General features: G+C 36.6%; 1 protein-coding gene across 1 annotated transcript in view; it reads right to left on the bottom strand.

The window, feature by feature from the left end:
• The window catches only part of EFCAB11 (EF-hand calcium binding domain 11), a 61,502-nt gene that overhangs the window by 4,512 nt on the left and 40,934 nt on the right, over positions 1–16,056 (bottom strand). The window lies entirely within an intron of this gene.

The raw sequence follows: 16,056 nt of genomic DNA on the forward strand, positions 1-16,056 counted from the left end.
AGAAAGACTGATAGAAAATAGTCCTCAACTTATGCTCAAAATTTATGTTGTTAAGTGAGAGATTTGTTAAGTGAGTTTTGCCCCATTTTACAACCTTTCTTGCCATAGTTGTTAAGAGAATCAGTGCAGTTAATGTTAGTAACCTGGCTGTCAAGTGAATCTGACTTCCCCATTGGCTTTGCTTGTCAGAAAGTCGTAAAAGGTGATCACATGACCTTGGGACATAGGAACGGTCATAAGTATGAATCAGCTGCCAAGCATCTGAATTTTGATCTCATGATCACGGGGATGCTGCAAAGATTGTAACTGTGAAAAACAGTCATAAGTCACTTTTTTCAGTGCTGTTGCAACTTTGGACAGTCACTAAACAAACTGTTATAAGTCGAGGACTATGAAAGTTAAAATCACATCTAGGTGTATGAAATTGCAAATATGCCATAGCACAACCCATTAGTACCTTGGGTAGATAATTGTGTGACAAACTGATCATAACAATTTTGGAAAGAGCTATAGTTTCAAGGATATATAGAATATCTGGTGCCAAGTCATTAATTAATGAATTTCACAGGTTTTCATACTGCTCTAATCTGTTAATTCTGAGTAGCTTGAAGTTTGACAATTACAGTTAAAAAACCTCCAGTGAAACAACAACAAAATGACAGTACTTCTGCAGGAGAACAGCCCCCCCCCCCCTCAGTTTATTGTTATTGGCATTCTTTTGGCATAGGAAAGCCCGTCTTTCTTGGAACCATTGAATTCAGGTTCCACATAGAGTAGGCAGCCATTGAAGGTAACAATCAGTATCATGTCTTCACCTAAGAAGAGATTGACCACAAGGGCACCTCCTAAATAAATTGAACTTGTTACTATGGTAGTGCAGCTGCTTCATTTCAATCCAGTTGAAACTTTTGGGTGGTCTTCAAGAACAGGCCCGCAAAGATTAAATTGAAGTAGCCAAATGTGGGATTTTTAAGGATGGGACTTAAAAAAAAAATTTCTGCTTTTTTCCTTTCCCAGAATTTAAACATATTTTTGTAAGTGGTACTGAATAGTTTCTCCAAGGTCATCTCTGTAGCTGCCTATAATACAAGACCAACATCTAATGCAAATTGTGTTCCTCCTCCTCTTATTTTGAAAGCAGGAAAAATAAAGTGGAAAAACTGCCAACCACTATGTCTCCACAAAGCAGATAATATTTAAAAACTCGACCCTATTCCACAGCATACTACAAAAAAGTAAAGGACAGATTATAGGGCAGCAGTACTATATTTTATATATTTCTCATGCTTCAGTTGGCACATACTTAAGAGTCCCAATGAGATGGGAAATAGGGAGAAAGCACTTTGCATACAAAAGGAGCTTTAGCACAAACCAACCTGACCTCACAACATACATAAGAATTGGAGCATGATGCTGATATTTCTCTGACTAGAATTCCAAAGAAATCCTTGCCTCGGGGTGTCAGAAAGCAACAGCTAGCATCACTCCACAAGCAGGGCAAAAGAGCTTCACAGCGATAAGGAGAGCTGAACTATTTCCTGTGATGCAAACTTATTCTCAGCTGTTCACTCACATCCACCAGATTAACAACAAGGGTTGACTTTTTCTGTGATCACATGATACACGGACATTGCCTGGTGGCATTTTCAGGGATTTGTAGGCAGTTTTTAACGCCATTAAAATTTGCTGCAGTACATGCTCATCCCCTCTCTTCCTTCACCAAGAACTTTCATATTGCTGTAGCTTAGCTCTAGGATTATCACAATGTGGGGAAAAACATTTCTCTCCCAGTCTTATTATTTGGTTCTTTATTGGTTTATAAGATTGAAACTTAACAGACACTAGTCAACTTACAAAATTCACAAAAAATAACTCGATCAATCCTGTCATTAATTAAAATAGTAAAGGCCTAAATGTAATCCCCTGAGTTAGGTACAAAAATTAATAAGCTAAGATTTGTTTGCTATGTCATTACTGGTTATAATAATTAATCTCCAAAGTAGCTGATGCAGATGGTAAAGAGTGTTAACGTTTTCATTTTTTAAAAAAAAGATTTGAAACTGTGACAGAAGAGACAGGCTCTCTTCCCAATAGCTTTTCATTATCTCATCACAATGAAATCATCATTGCTGTACAGAAAGTATTACATATTAGAACAATTACTTCTGTTACAACAGTTTACATCAGTGTTTTTCAAACTTAGCAACTTGAAGAAGTGTGGACTTCAATGCCCAGGTTCTTTGTTACCTTAGCCAGTTGGCTCAAAGATTGCTTTGCTGTGCTCTTACGGATTGCCTAAAAAATTAATTGATTTCTGATGTCCAATTGCAAAGGAAGAAGCAACTCCTAACTGCAGATAGCAGAGAATTGGCTGAATGGTAAATTAATTTAATATTTTTACTATGAAGGTTGTTTTTGTCCTTAGCTGGTGGCCAGAAGAGCACACTGGGGGAAGGTAACTGTTCTATATTAACATACTCCAAACCCTGAATCCTGATTGGTCCACACGGACCGCAACCTGATTGGACAACTAAACGGCCGTGATTGGCGCACTAAGAATCAACCGCGATTGGCCGAGCCGATCACGGGAGATTCAAAGCCCTGTCATTGGCTGCCGAGCCGCGAGCAATCCCTATATGAAGGGTTGCCGCGGATCGCAGGTCTTGTACAGAACTGTATACTGAATAAAGAGCTGAATGATCACTTTTGGTCTCGCGTCTCTGTGGGGACCGATCTACCCGATTTAACAGTAACGCTTCTATTAATAAAATAGGTAACAAATAAGGATATTCAGAACCTTAGAGGAGAAGAAAAAGAAATAAGCTACAAGGAATGAAACTGTCAGATTAAGTGTATGGGTATCAGCTGTTTGGGCCCCAGGATTTTTCTGAGTTTCTCATCCACTTTGCCCTACTATATTGCCTTCTTTTGCAGCCAGTTTTCCAAACTGTAGGGAGAATGTTGCCATCTCTCTACTGCCACCTAAAAGTCATTTAGAATTTTGCAGTATGGATAAGATAGTCTTAGAATTTGATAGGCTCAGCAACTCAAAACCTAACAGTAAATTTATGCTAATCTTGAACATCAAATATTAAGCAACTCTAACCCTTCATCTCTATTTCCTTCCTTCCTTCCTAGATTTTGCCCCAGCAACTCAGAACCCAGAAGAATTCAACTGGTGACAAGCAATTCAGAATTCAACTGGTGACATTACACCTCAGCACTACAAACTCAACTGAGTGCCAATTTGCTTCTTGGTCCAATGCAAAGTGCTGGTTTTAACCTTTAAAGTCCTTCATGTCATGGGACTGAAGTTACCTGGGATCGCCTCTCCCCAATTACACAGCCTGTCCCACTAAATCTCAGAGAGTAGTCATATAGTACCATTGGCTAGGCCCCTTCATTTGATAAGACCCAAGAGACATTCTTTCTCTACCATGACACCTGTCTTCTGGAAAATTCTTTCCCTCAGAATTAAATTAGCCCCATCCTTTATGATATTCTGTAAAGGTCTCAAGTCATAAAAAGAAATTTGCTAAGATGGATCCATTGTTGAGGTAGCTTTTTTTTATCCTTGCAGTTTTTATTGTTCACTTTTGTACCTATTAATAAGGTATTTTATATTGTACCATTTGTTTTATTTATTCTTCTTATTTCATCACTGAGTCACTTTCAGTAAGATGGATGCCTATAAAATTTTGATAAATTAATACATACCAGAAAAGAGACTGCATCACTTGTGGTTGGTCTTGTTTTTTCTGCATATTTTAGCAACATACAGTAACTGACACAGAAGAAAATAAATGTACTTTTCTGGAACACATTTCTGTCTCTATGCTAAAACATGGCTATCGTATTTTAGTTTCTACTGACATCCACTAAATTCATGGAAGACAGCATACATGAGTGTATTTAACAAGAATGACAGGTTTCCCTGCAGCTACTTCTGCCTTCACCTATGAAAGTCAAGCCTAAAATTACTGATCCTAACAGATTAAAGGCCAGCAACTCTTTGCAACTTAAAAGTAACCACCACGAGGGAGGAAGGCACCAGCCTCTATAGTTTGGCAGAATATAAATGACTCTTTCTGAAAAGCTTTTGTACGTTTATGTAACGAGCATATACAGTCTGCCTCTTTTTATTCCTCAGTTAATAAACTAAGCTGGCAAACTGAAGAAAGATTCAGGTAAAGTGCAGGGCAGTTGAATTATGGCAGTTGGTCCACATCTCTTAAGGTTCCAAGTTTGAAAATTCCTGCCTCTGAGGACACAAATTCTACCATTTGTGAGCAGTTATGAAAAGTCAAAATGTAGAAAATAAGAATGGATTGTATCTGTTTTGGGATCAGCCTCTAAAGTACCATAGTAGTTCCTCTCTGGCTTGTACTAACTGTCAACAGTGATTTGATAGTAATATGTTTACTAAAAATTAGCATATAACAGTTGTGTGTGTCCAGATCTTGAAGAAAGTCCCAAAACACAGTGGAGATGAAGGTACAATTGTAAGTTGTTATATTTGCTAGTGTCTGTCTTCTAGTGGTTAATAGAAAGTATAGCATTTTATGAGAAAAAACTGTAACCCCTCCTCAAGTGGATTGGTCTTGAGACCTCTAGTGTTAAGACTGAGACAAACGTGTTCTAAATCTGATCTTTGTAGCATCTTTTTTATTAGTGTTTTGTGGTTACGATATGAGATGTGGAGGATTCTTCTCAAGCAGTGTTGTTGGAAAACATTTAACTGTTTAATCATCTTGGCTGTACACTTCCATGTTTCATATATTGCAGTTGGTATAACAACATTCTTGAAGAGATTTATCTTTGTGGTAATACTTATAGCTGCCATAGAGGCAGTAGGAGAGAGAAATTGTCAGGATGTTTGAAGTTGTACATCTTAGCAACAATGCAAACATGGTGAATAGGGTTTTAAAATGGCAATGAATGTCTGAAAGCTAGTAAGACCAACATCATTCTGGACAGTGAAACCAAACTATGTTTGCAAAACCCAACATCACTGCCTGCCAGATGGCAGTATTTAAGGAACTGGTTCAAGTAGAGGAAACATTTATTAAATTGGACTAGAATGACTGGTTGATACCTATTGTCCTTGTTCAGAACAAAAATGAAATTGTGAAGGACTGCAGAGAATTTAAAATTATTATTAACCTTGTGCTTTGAGTAGAATGCTATTCATTATCTTAGACTGAGGAGAACAAATTAGATCTGGCATAGGCTTACTTTATAGAGGGAACTGGTAATAGCACACAGAGGGTTACACTGATGGGATTGCAGATATGGGAAATGGCAGAACCTGGCTGGGGCTTTTAAGAATCAGTAAATTCTTAATTTATTAGATGTATTAGTTATGACTGAAAGTATTTGCCTAATTTGGAAATAATACTTCATTCATGAGTTGAAAAGGAGGAGGAGGAGAAGGAGGAAGAGGAGGAGGAGGAGGAGGAGGAGGAGGAGGAGGAGGAGGAGGAGGAGGAGGAGGAGGAGGAGGAGGAGGAGGAGGAGGAGGAGGAGGAGGAGGAGGAGGAGGAAAAGTAGTAGTAATAGTAGTAGTAGCCCCCATTGCTGGAGACTGAGTCACTGATTCCTTCTATCAGGGGCAGTAGAAGAAGTATAGGATTGGCAGGTTACAGGGATGAGACAATGAGCAAACAGAGAGTTAATGGGGGATGTTGATAGAGTTGATTCAGCAAGCTTGTTCAAAGGGGGACCCTTAACAATTTTTTCTTTTTACAGTGTGAACTAGCTGATTTGAAAGTCTGAGAAGGCAATGACAAAGGGAAAAAAAACTGGACAGAGTTCTGTAATTATGACTTGTAAAGCTTGAGGCATGACTGAAAACCTGCTGTATTTTATTATTGATCCATTTATTCAACAAATGTGTATTTATAGCTGATGTGGACTTGCAGTTGTGTTTAAAGAAACAGCCAGAATATTGGTCACATTTCACCTAGTGCCATAGCATGGTCATCTATCAGAAACAATGGAAGGATTACTGCAGGGGATGCTAGAGGAGTAAAATCTCCCTAAGGAGGAAATTTAAACAAAGGAGTAAAATTCAAACCATGGATGGGAATGACAACCAGAAGTAAAAGTAATATTCAGCACAACTGCTTTCAAGCATTTGCAAAACAAAAACCACCAGACTCCAAGTCTCCAGGGTGTGGAAAGAGATAAAAGGAAACAGGATTTCATGACCTTAAAAATCAGAGTAGAGAAATTCATGCCCTTCAAGAGATTGAAGAGAAGAGTCATGGTCGGTGATAGCCCACTACAGTACTATGAAGAAGTGAAACAAATATATGCCCCAAGATCTGGCTTGTCAGGGGCATTGTCTGCAAGAAATATGGATCAAGTAAATGACAAATAACTGTCATGATTTATCAGATGCACTCTTCACATCAAGTATATTTTAATATGATTCCTGTATTTAGTATGGGATTGGACCCTTCCAACCATATAATTTAAGTTTTTAAAAAACCCAGGGTAGATATAATTGATTCATAGAACTATCAATAGACTGTGGATCGATTCACTTTGATGTTACAAGCCCATCCTTAAATATCTCCTGAGCAATGCTAAATAAATCATAGGAAGTGTATTTGTTTAGCCTGTAAACTTTCTTTTGGCTTATAGAAATTCTTTATATTTGTTGACCAATGAAAAACCTGCCAGTTAGTTAATTAGATTGAACTTCATATCCCATTAAGGGATGTTGTTGTTGTTAAAATCTGACTCAGAAGGATGTGATTAACAAGCAAATTGGATTGAAAATGAGACGTCTTTTGTTAGTTCAGCATGCAAATGGATTCATGAAAGGATTTATTAGGTCATATCCTTATAACACAAATGCAGAACTAGCTATTTATTTATTTACCTATCAAATTTAGATCCTGCCCTTCTCACTTTCACTCATATAACTTGATATTGTCATTTTAATCAGATAGAAGAATTAATGTTCTCAAGACTGCCAATGCCTCAGTTAGCAACTCTAACCAATGAAGCTTATTATTTAGCGAATACAAGTCGTAGAATGATTTAATTAGGTAAGAAGCACCTGAAAAGGCATCTGATATCATTAACAGCTACTGATATTTGGAATAACTATTTTTTTTATGTCAGGAGGTTGTCTACATCAGAAACTGACTAGAAAACCTATTGATGCAAAATCAATGAGTTTTATTATGAGTTCTATATTATTGCTGATCTCTTTAAACCAGTATAATAATTTCTCCAGAGCTGTATCTGACCCTGGATCATGGATAGGACAACTAACATGAAAGCCAGTGAGGTTATTTTTCTTGCGCAGCAACTGGTGAAAATGACTTATGGTGGAAGTCGAGAAGAGAGTGCAACTGAAGGGAGTGCAAGGAAGGTAGGTCAAGACCAATTCTAGTGGTGTTGGTCTTGACCTATCTCAACTACCCTCGTCCCTCTCTCTTCAGGGATTCTTCCCACAGAATAATTGCATTGCAAAGGCTATGTGGATACATGGACCATGTTTATGTATTGGAAGAAGGAGACATTCTAGCTGAATAAATTTCTGGGTTTATTCTGCCCCCCCCCCCCTTTACTAGCATTTCTTTATTTGATTTCATTAGGTTTTTCATATATGAAAGGAATGGAAGATTTGTAATTGTTTTTATGAACATTATTCATATGTCTCATTTCATAGAGCAAAAAGTGTTGTCCTTCTGTTACTTCAGTCTGGCAGCAAACAAAATGTTATCCTAAAGCAAGCATCCTAAAGACAACCTTCAAATTATACTAGCAACTTTGACAACCTTCAAATTACATTATCAACTTTTGACAGTAGAGAGGCTCAAACTTTCACAGGATATTTTCTTGCTTTTCTGACACACAAAATGCCATGTGAGCTCTAAAACAAGTCCTAGGATAGCTTTAACATACTTTAAAAGGACAAATACAAAGACAAAAATTAAACACCCCTCCAAACTGGGTAAAATTAGAAAGAAGCCATCCTCTTTCCCACCCCTGAAGAAAACTTTTGGCACTGTCTCTAGCCTCCACCTTAATGTCACTAGATTTTCTGCTCTTTTTGTAATTTCAAGTAAATATCCAAAATACTTCCTTGCTATTTCAGCAAATAAAAATTGACTAAAAGATATGTTTTCATAGAGAAATAGCTTTGCAGTCAAGCTTAGAATCTATGCTTTTTGCTTTTGCAAAGTCAAGAAATCTTTCCTTTAATACAACCCAGAACTATCAGGTTTCACCAAGAGATTTATAGAATTCTCATTAACTGAGATTTCCTGTAGGAATCCTGCTAGGATTACCTGTGCTTACCAGTAAATCACTTGCTCCATTTGGTAGATTGAATTCAAAGAATAAAGATCCTCCCAAGAGATAAGATTTTATCACAGTGTTTTATTATCTGATATAGGTCTGAATAATAAATAGAATTTTTCTTTGAGTGAGATGAGCAATCTTTAAATTTGACAAATAAATACACTGATTGCAGTCCATCAATCATATATGACAGGCTTTAAAACAATAAATAAACACCTCTGGTTTCTGAGATCTGTCTGTGATTGAGAAATGATTGAAATCATATCAAAGAACTGTCTTAAGTCAGATCCAGTCCTATACAATTAAGTTTTGCAATTAGCCAGACCCTCCTTCAAGTCCTGCTATGCTGACTCATCAGGACAAGAGGGGGATTCTTGGAAGAGATTAATAAAGGATGCCAGGAGTATATAATTCTCGGCAGGGCCACCCAAGTCATGAAGTCTCAGCTGATCAGATAAAACAAGCCCTGGAGGTGCCTGATTGCTGTAGTCACAATAGCAAAGGCATCATTTCATACTGTGCAGGAGAAGACAATGCTCCACTCTTGCATTTTACTAAATAAATTTCATGGATGGAAAATATACAATAGTGTTGGATGACAGGCCCCTCAACTCAGATGCACTTAACATGCTGCTGAGGAAAAGGATCTTTGGCCTGATATAATTTAACAATAAAAGTACTGTATAAATTATAAAGAGAGGGAAATAATAGTAAGAGGAAAAAGAGAGAAGAAATATATAACTATTTTCAGTTGTAGGTATGTGAGTGCACAGTGGGACTAAGAAGTTTGTGAATCTTTTGAATATTCAATATTTCTACATAAATATATGATTTAAAATGTGATATGTTGTCCCCACATGTTACGTTGTTCAAGAAATATCCTTCTGGGTTCAGTTCCAAGTGGGGAAAAAGACACTGGAAACATGGAGGCTATTTGGAAAGATGGTTTAATGGTGGACAGCAGGACCACATGGCTTGGAGCTCCAAAGTGAAAAAGAAAGGATGATCACATACTTCAAGGTGAGAAGGTCAAGAAGGGAAGACCAAGATGCTGAGAGACCCTTATATAACCTCTGTTGGGCCCCACCTTAGTGTTTCCTGTTCCTGTGTAAGAAATATATCCCACTGGCTGTCAGTCTTAGCTAACTTTGTAGGCTTTGTCTGGACCACATGGCTTCACCTGAGTGTTGGCTGATACAATCTTCCCAGGCCAGGTGGTGAGATGGGTAGACCCTTTATTATGTAGAATACTCTTGGCCTAAGCCTTAATGGCCCATTAGCAAAGGTGTGGGGGGGTGAGTTTCTGCTTTTCTGAGTTTCTACTTTACTCTTTTTAGGGGAAATATTCTGCCTTTTTAATATTTCCTAGGATATTTCATTTTTCTAGGAGAGGGGTGAGTGCTAACTTCCTACAATGTATTGAGAAAAATTATCCAAAACTAAAATAAATAAATAAAATGGCTTTGATTCATTTTTAAAACTGGGTTCTCAATATTTAGTTTTAGAACTTGTGTGGAGGGTTCACAAACCTTAAAACACCATTCTATATAAGGAGTAAATTTCGATGAGTTCTTAGGACTTACTCCAATGCACACATGTATAGAACTGCAACTATATAGCACAACACAAAGGTTATAGCACAGCACAAAGCTTGGGAGTTGTGCCAAAGAATAACATTAACAGTGCTTCTGAATATATCTAGCATGCCAAAAAATAAATACAACCCCCTGCATGTTTTATGTTAGGATAGAATTCCCAGAACCAAAACAACAGTAGGAGTGATTTTGGGGCCACACTAAAACCCTGATCTTATCTTCAAGGTTAGACGTAATGACTATATATTACATTTGCTATCAGAAGCAAGCTGCTGCTGCTAGATAACAATTGCTAGGAACACAAGGAAACACAAGTGTGGAACGGTAGTTGTATTCCTGTGTCACTTGTAGGCATCCTAAAGACATTTTGCTGGTCACCATGAAAAGAGATTATAGAACAGGGGTCTTCAAACTTGACAGTTTTAAGACTTGTGGCTTTCAACTCCCAGAATTTCTCCTCCAGTCATGTTAGCTCAGGAATTCTGGGAGTTGAAGTCCACAAGTTTTAAACTTGCCAAGTTTGAAGACTCTTGTAGAACGTGTCCAATACGGGTGCTCTTATATTCCCATAAAATATTTTTATTTATTTTTAGAAACATATTGTAGCATTTTTTTCAATGACAATTTATGAGTCTTTTTTAATAGGCAGTATAATTCATGTTTGTACCTGAAATCTGGCAATGGGTGTTCAAATCTCTTAGTAGCTATTCAGATATTTAGTGGCCATTAACTAACTTGCCTGATATTGTAAGGATAAAAGAGGGGGGGGGGATCTACATATGCCAATCTAGCGTTCCTTGAAAAAGAAATCATATTTATGATGTTAGAAGTTCAAAATTAAGTTTAATAAGTGTGTAGTCTAGTTTTAGGGTTGCATATCCTTCAAAAGCAGTTTGGAAGAAGTGCTTCAGAATGCAGAATATCACAGGAAGAACATTTCTTTAAAGTGGGAATGCGAAAAAAATGCGTTTTTTAAAGACCTACTGAGCAAACACACTTCCAAATAATTTTCAAAAACATGCACAGCTCTATCCAGCATATTAATCTCAGCAGAAATCTTGGCTATGTTCTCATATTGCCATATTACCATATTAAATCATGGTATTGTTTTTTTAAGTTTTAGTTCAGTCTAATTTGTAACTGAGACTCTACTGCTTGTATGTGCCGTTATGGAAAAAGCTGTTAAGAAAACTATCATGAGACAGATTGTTTTCTTTTTATAATAAATACTTAATAAATAAATATGATTATGCTTTCATCTAGCTGCAGTGAAACTATCTTGATGTTAGATTATGAATATTTGGTTTTGACATAATCCTACATCATGGCTATATAATAAGGGAGAATCTAATCTGAAAATCCAAGCCAAGGTATTTTGCAAAAAATATATATAGCACCAGGTCGTCTGCAGAGAATGTTTTTGAACAATTTATTATTCAGGCTATGTTAGTGCTCATTTAATTATTCATTTTGTTTATTTATAGTGGAGCTATTACAGATAATATGGTGAAAATCCCCAGCAACCTCAAACACCAGATGTTAGTTTTCTATCTGAAGTCCCGTAAGGCAAATCTAAGCACCAGCAAGAGAACTTTAAAATAAGCCCAATTACTTTTATGCTAGCATGTTAATTTGCCTAAAAGAAAATAAAGCAAAGAAGCAACAAGCCTGTAATCAGTGCTCGCTCCTTCCTCCCTTCCTTCCCTTCCCTTCCCTTCCCTTCCTTCGCACATAAAAACATAGGAAAGGGTCTTATTCTAAGCAAAATGTTGGCCTCATAACCACGAACGGCAGAAAGTGTCAATTTGGTGCCCTCCATATATTTTGGAGTCTAACACTCATCGGCTTCTACCAGTATGGCCAATAGCAAAGGCAATTATCCAAAATATCTGGAGGATTCCAAGTGGCTTACTACTAATTTAGTAGTAGCTCACCAAAATGACTGGCAAAAATCTTTCCCAGGGTTACCTGGGATTACAGTGACTTCTTTTTTCTATACCTTGTTAAATCTTATGAGAGACATTGAACAGAAATCTTGAATGAACCTCTGAAATCCAGGTATGGATAGATTTATTGAACAGAAGAACAAGTCCCAATTCACTAATAGCAGTGGGATTCATATCACTTGAGTTTCAGGAAGGTTGAGATTTTCTCAGTGGGTTTAAGATATTTTTCCATTCCTTGGCTGAAAAGATTATTGCAAAGAATTGTCTTGTTTGGCTACATTCAAATCATAGTTTGAGGCTCTTGATAAGTAAAATGAAAGTTCTCAATAATCTGTATTTAGTATAGACATGTGACATGAATCCTGAAAAAATGCTGAAAGCTTTATAGATTGGCTAAATTTATACAAGCATATTCTGAATATACTTTGATCAAGTGCTAATTACACGAGCATGCTAGCTCGTTCAGATTAAACTGGCATTTTCCCAAAAATCTGCTTTGTTGTGATTGATGAATCTTCCTAATATGTGGTTTCATATTAGAATCAGTAACAGTGGTGGTATTCAGCAGGTTCTGACCAGTTCTGAAGAACCAGTAGTTCGGAAAACCGGTAGTGGAAATTTTGAGTAGTTTGCAATTCCACCTCTGACTGTCCCCGTCCCCATCTATTCTCTGCCTCCTGAGTCCCAGCTGATCGGCTGGGTGTTATTTTGTTGCCCTGCACAGGAGAACGGAGCTGGAAATCAGGTTAGTGGGGTGGGGAGGGAATGGAGATTTTACAGTATCCTTCCCCTGACATGCCCACCAAGCCACACCCATCAAGCCATGCCCATAGAACCAGTAGTAAACATTTTTGAATCCCACCACTGGTCAGTAACCAGCAACACATAGACTTTTTATATATTCCTACAGGGTAAGCTTACCATTCTTATCCATTTGGAAAATATTTTCATAGATATGGCATTAGGCATACTAAATAAATCATATTAAGCAATTCAGAATTAGAAATATGACAGAAATAAATAAAGATCTTAAGAATTTTTTAAATAAAACTTTTACTGCATAACATTATTTACATAATAAAATAGAATTTCTAGACACACATATCACAGTAGTAAAAAGATAAACATAAAAAGCTTTCAGAAGATTCTGAAGCAGCATGTGATTACTTTTTTTTCTTTTGAGAAAATTGGTGGGTTTTTCTCATGAAAAAAGAAATCAGTATGACAACCAAATCTCTCCATATTGTCCCTTACGTTATTGCTACATTTTCATCCAATTGCAAGTAATGGGTAGCTTGAAAAAGCCTCTGATTATCTCTTCACAAGCAAAATATTATGAAGTTCAGCTTCTCCCATTTTAGTCAGTTTTAAAATAGTATATTTTTCCTAAATTCCACAACAAGATTTCTGAAACTAAGGTTTTGAGTTTTCTTCCTTCTTCCCAATAAAAAACCTAGCACCTAAAAAACTTTATAAATACTATGTGATTAGATATACCGATATTAAGTAATACAATTACATCAATTTTGTACATATTTTAATTGTAAGCATCTATTATTTAAATTAATTGACAATTTGTACTGATATATAATTTACACATGCTTAAAGTTAAATCAAGTGATTATATCTCATTGCCTCATTCTTTTTATTAATCCAGATACAACAAAAATAGACAATTTCACCAGTTTGTATTAAGTTCCAGTATAAATAACATTTCTTTGAACCTCTTTAGCCATTGCCTTATTGGTGGAATGTCTTATATTATCAGCCTTGTAACCAACTGCTTATGCTAGCAACTTTTAACAAATTAATACCATTCCTTGAATACCTGGCTTTTAATGAAACCTAAGCCAACAATGAATAGATCACTTTAAAATATATCCCACTAATATTTTCTACCATTATTTCCTCATAGAGCCTTAAAAACAATTTTCACTCAAATGTTTATAATCTGTACATGGATTTATATATATTACCCACATTTTAAAATCCTTTTAGTCAAATAGATTGAATATTGATACTTTTTCATACTATTTCATACTATAGAACTACTTTTGAGGCAAAAATAAGTTGATAAAATGGTTCTTTAGATTTAAACATGTGAATTATAAGGGAGCATACATATACCTACTGGAAAGCTGGTTTGATATAGTGGTTAAGGCACCAGGCTAGGAAATAGGAGACTATGACTTCAAGTCCCCACCTTAGATGTGAAACCAGCTAGGTGGCTTTGGGCCAGTTATTCTCTTTCAGCCCCAGGAAGAAGCCAATGGCAAACCATTCCAAAATTTTGTCAAGAAAATGTGACATTATGGGAGTTGAAGTTCACAGATTGTACAGGGGTCATAGTTCCCTGCTCCTGCACTAATCTATGAGGTCGCCAGGAATCCAGACAACAAAAAAATCCCTTTCTTCTAGTTACATTTTTAAGACTTCACTGAAATCAACATAAATGCATTTCCCATTTTTGTTGATATATTTATAGTGTTGGTTGTATTCTTTAAATAATGTGTAAACTTTATCTAATAAACCTTATTTAGGGGACACTAACTTTCAAATAATTTCCTAGAATTGTAGGTTAAAGTATTACTAATTAACAACTTGTCTGCTCTTATGAAATTAATCATTGCAATTTGCATCCATTTATTATTTCCTGCGCTCAGTGGAAAATAAAGTTTCCAAACTTTTATATTTGCACTCTTAAAACATAAGCATTTATGAAGATTCTAGATATCATTCCACACATCTAGAAGGATGCCCCAGACCGGGGAAAGGTGATCTAGCTTCTATCTCTGTTATAAAATATTACACACATTGACTTATTTGTTAAACAAATTTAAATGGCTGTCCAATACACACATGGCTACCATAGATAACTTAACACGTTCAAGGTTCATGGTATAAACCACCACCACCCAAATTAATCCTGTGAACTAATTTCATTATAAGCTGTTTAGGATAGTATTTATTTTCATGATTGCTCCTTGCCACATTGTTTCCTGACTCTCTTCTGATCTAATTCATTTTGGAGGAATTTTCCATAGTGAAGACCAGAGTGAAAAATGCAGGAATGGCAAAACATAGTTTTCAATCAAGTTTAAACTAAGGATAGAGTAATAGTTTCATGTTTTCTCTTTCTTCTATGAAATGTAAATAGCAATTCACTTAAATCCATATTTAGTAATAAGTATGACCACTGTTACAATTGGAAGAATTTTATAATTAAAGAAGCCAAAATAAGAATGCATTAAAACACTACAGAATGATATGGAAATAAAGGCAGACAAAAATAAGGATTTGCACAACCTTTCAACTGACAAGAAATTGTTTTCTTCTTGCAATTAGTGGAATTAGTACCCAGAAGCATCAGCATAGTATAGGCACTAATCTGTTTTCATCTAAGTCCCAGGTCAGCAGCAGAAACTACTACTGGCATCTTTCAACCTTGGAAATATTTAAGCACAATTTCTAGAATCCTTCATGTATCCTTCCCACCGGTGGAGGGGGAAGCACTATGCAACTAGTATCTGCTCGCAAGCACAGCAAAATCCATGCGCAATTGTTAAATCAGTTGTCATCCAGCAAGCGGCATGTGATCTAGAGGCATCAGACACAATCAGCGCTATCACGCAGATCATGGCTTCGGAGTCTCCTCATGGTGATATGGGCTGCAAACAAATTTAATAAATAAATAAATGAGTAGACGGATTTTGAAACTTCCTCCATGTTGTTTCCTTGATAATTATCTTCTGACACATCCCCTTCAGCAGACAAGTGGTGAAGGGAGAAGGTGTTAGGAAGTGAGAATTACAGGTCCTGGCATCACTGTTCTTCACATGCCCTCAGACATGTGAAGAGAGTGCACTAATCTCCCTATCACTAGCACTTCCCAAAATGCAGGACCCAGACAGTTAAACTGCTAATTCATGCTGAGCTGTTAGAGGCGATTACTGTAGTGCAGACGACATGAACAACAGACAAGATCTGCAATGTTTAGGCCGGTTTCTCTGGACAACCAAATCTTAATCAGATGGCTTTATAGTCACACACAGTTTGCAAACATGGGAAAGTAGCCTGTCAGGTACAAATTGCTAGCACTGACTCATAGATTTCAACTGTTTGTGCAGGCAGCTCTTCATTTGGAAGGAAGTAAAACCAGGATCATCTCCATTGGCACTAAGTTTGCCACTGAC

This window comes from Notechis scutatus, chromosome 1 (genome assembly GCF_049901735.1).
Source record: "Notechis scutatus isolate UNSWTSFEM ecotype Mainland chromosome 1, rNotScu1.2, whole genome shotgun sequence".
In the NCBI taxonomy this organism is placed as follows: Eukaryota; Metazoa; Chordata; class Lepidosauria; order Squamata; family Elapidae; genus Notechis; species Notechis scutatus.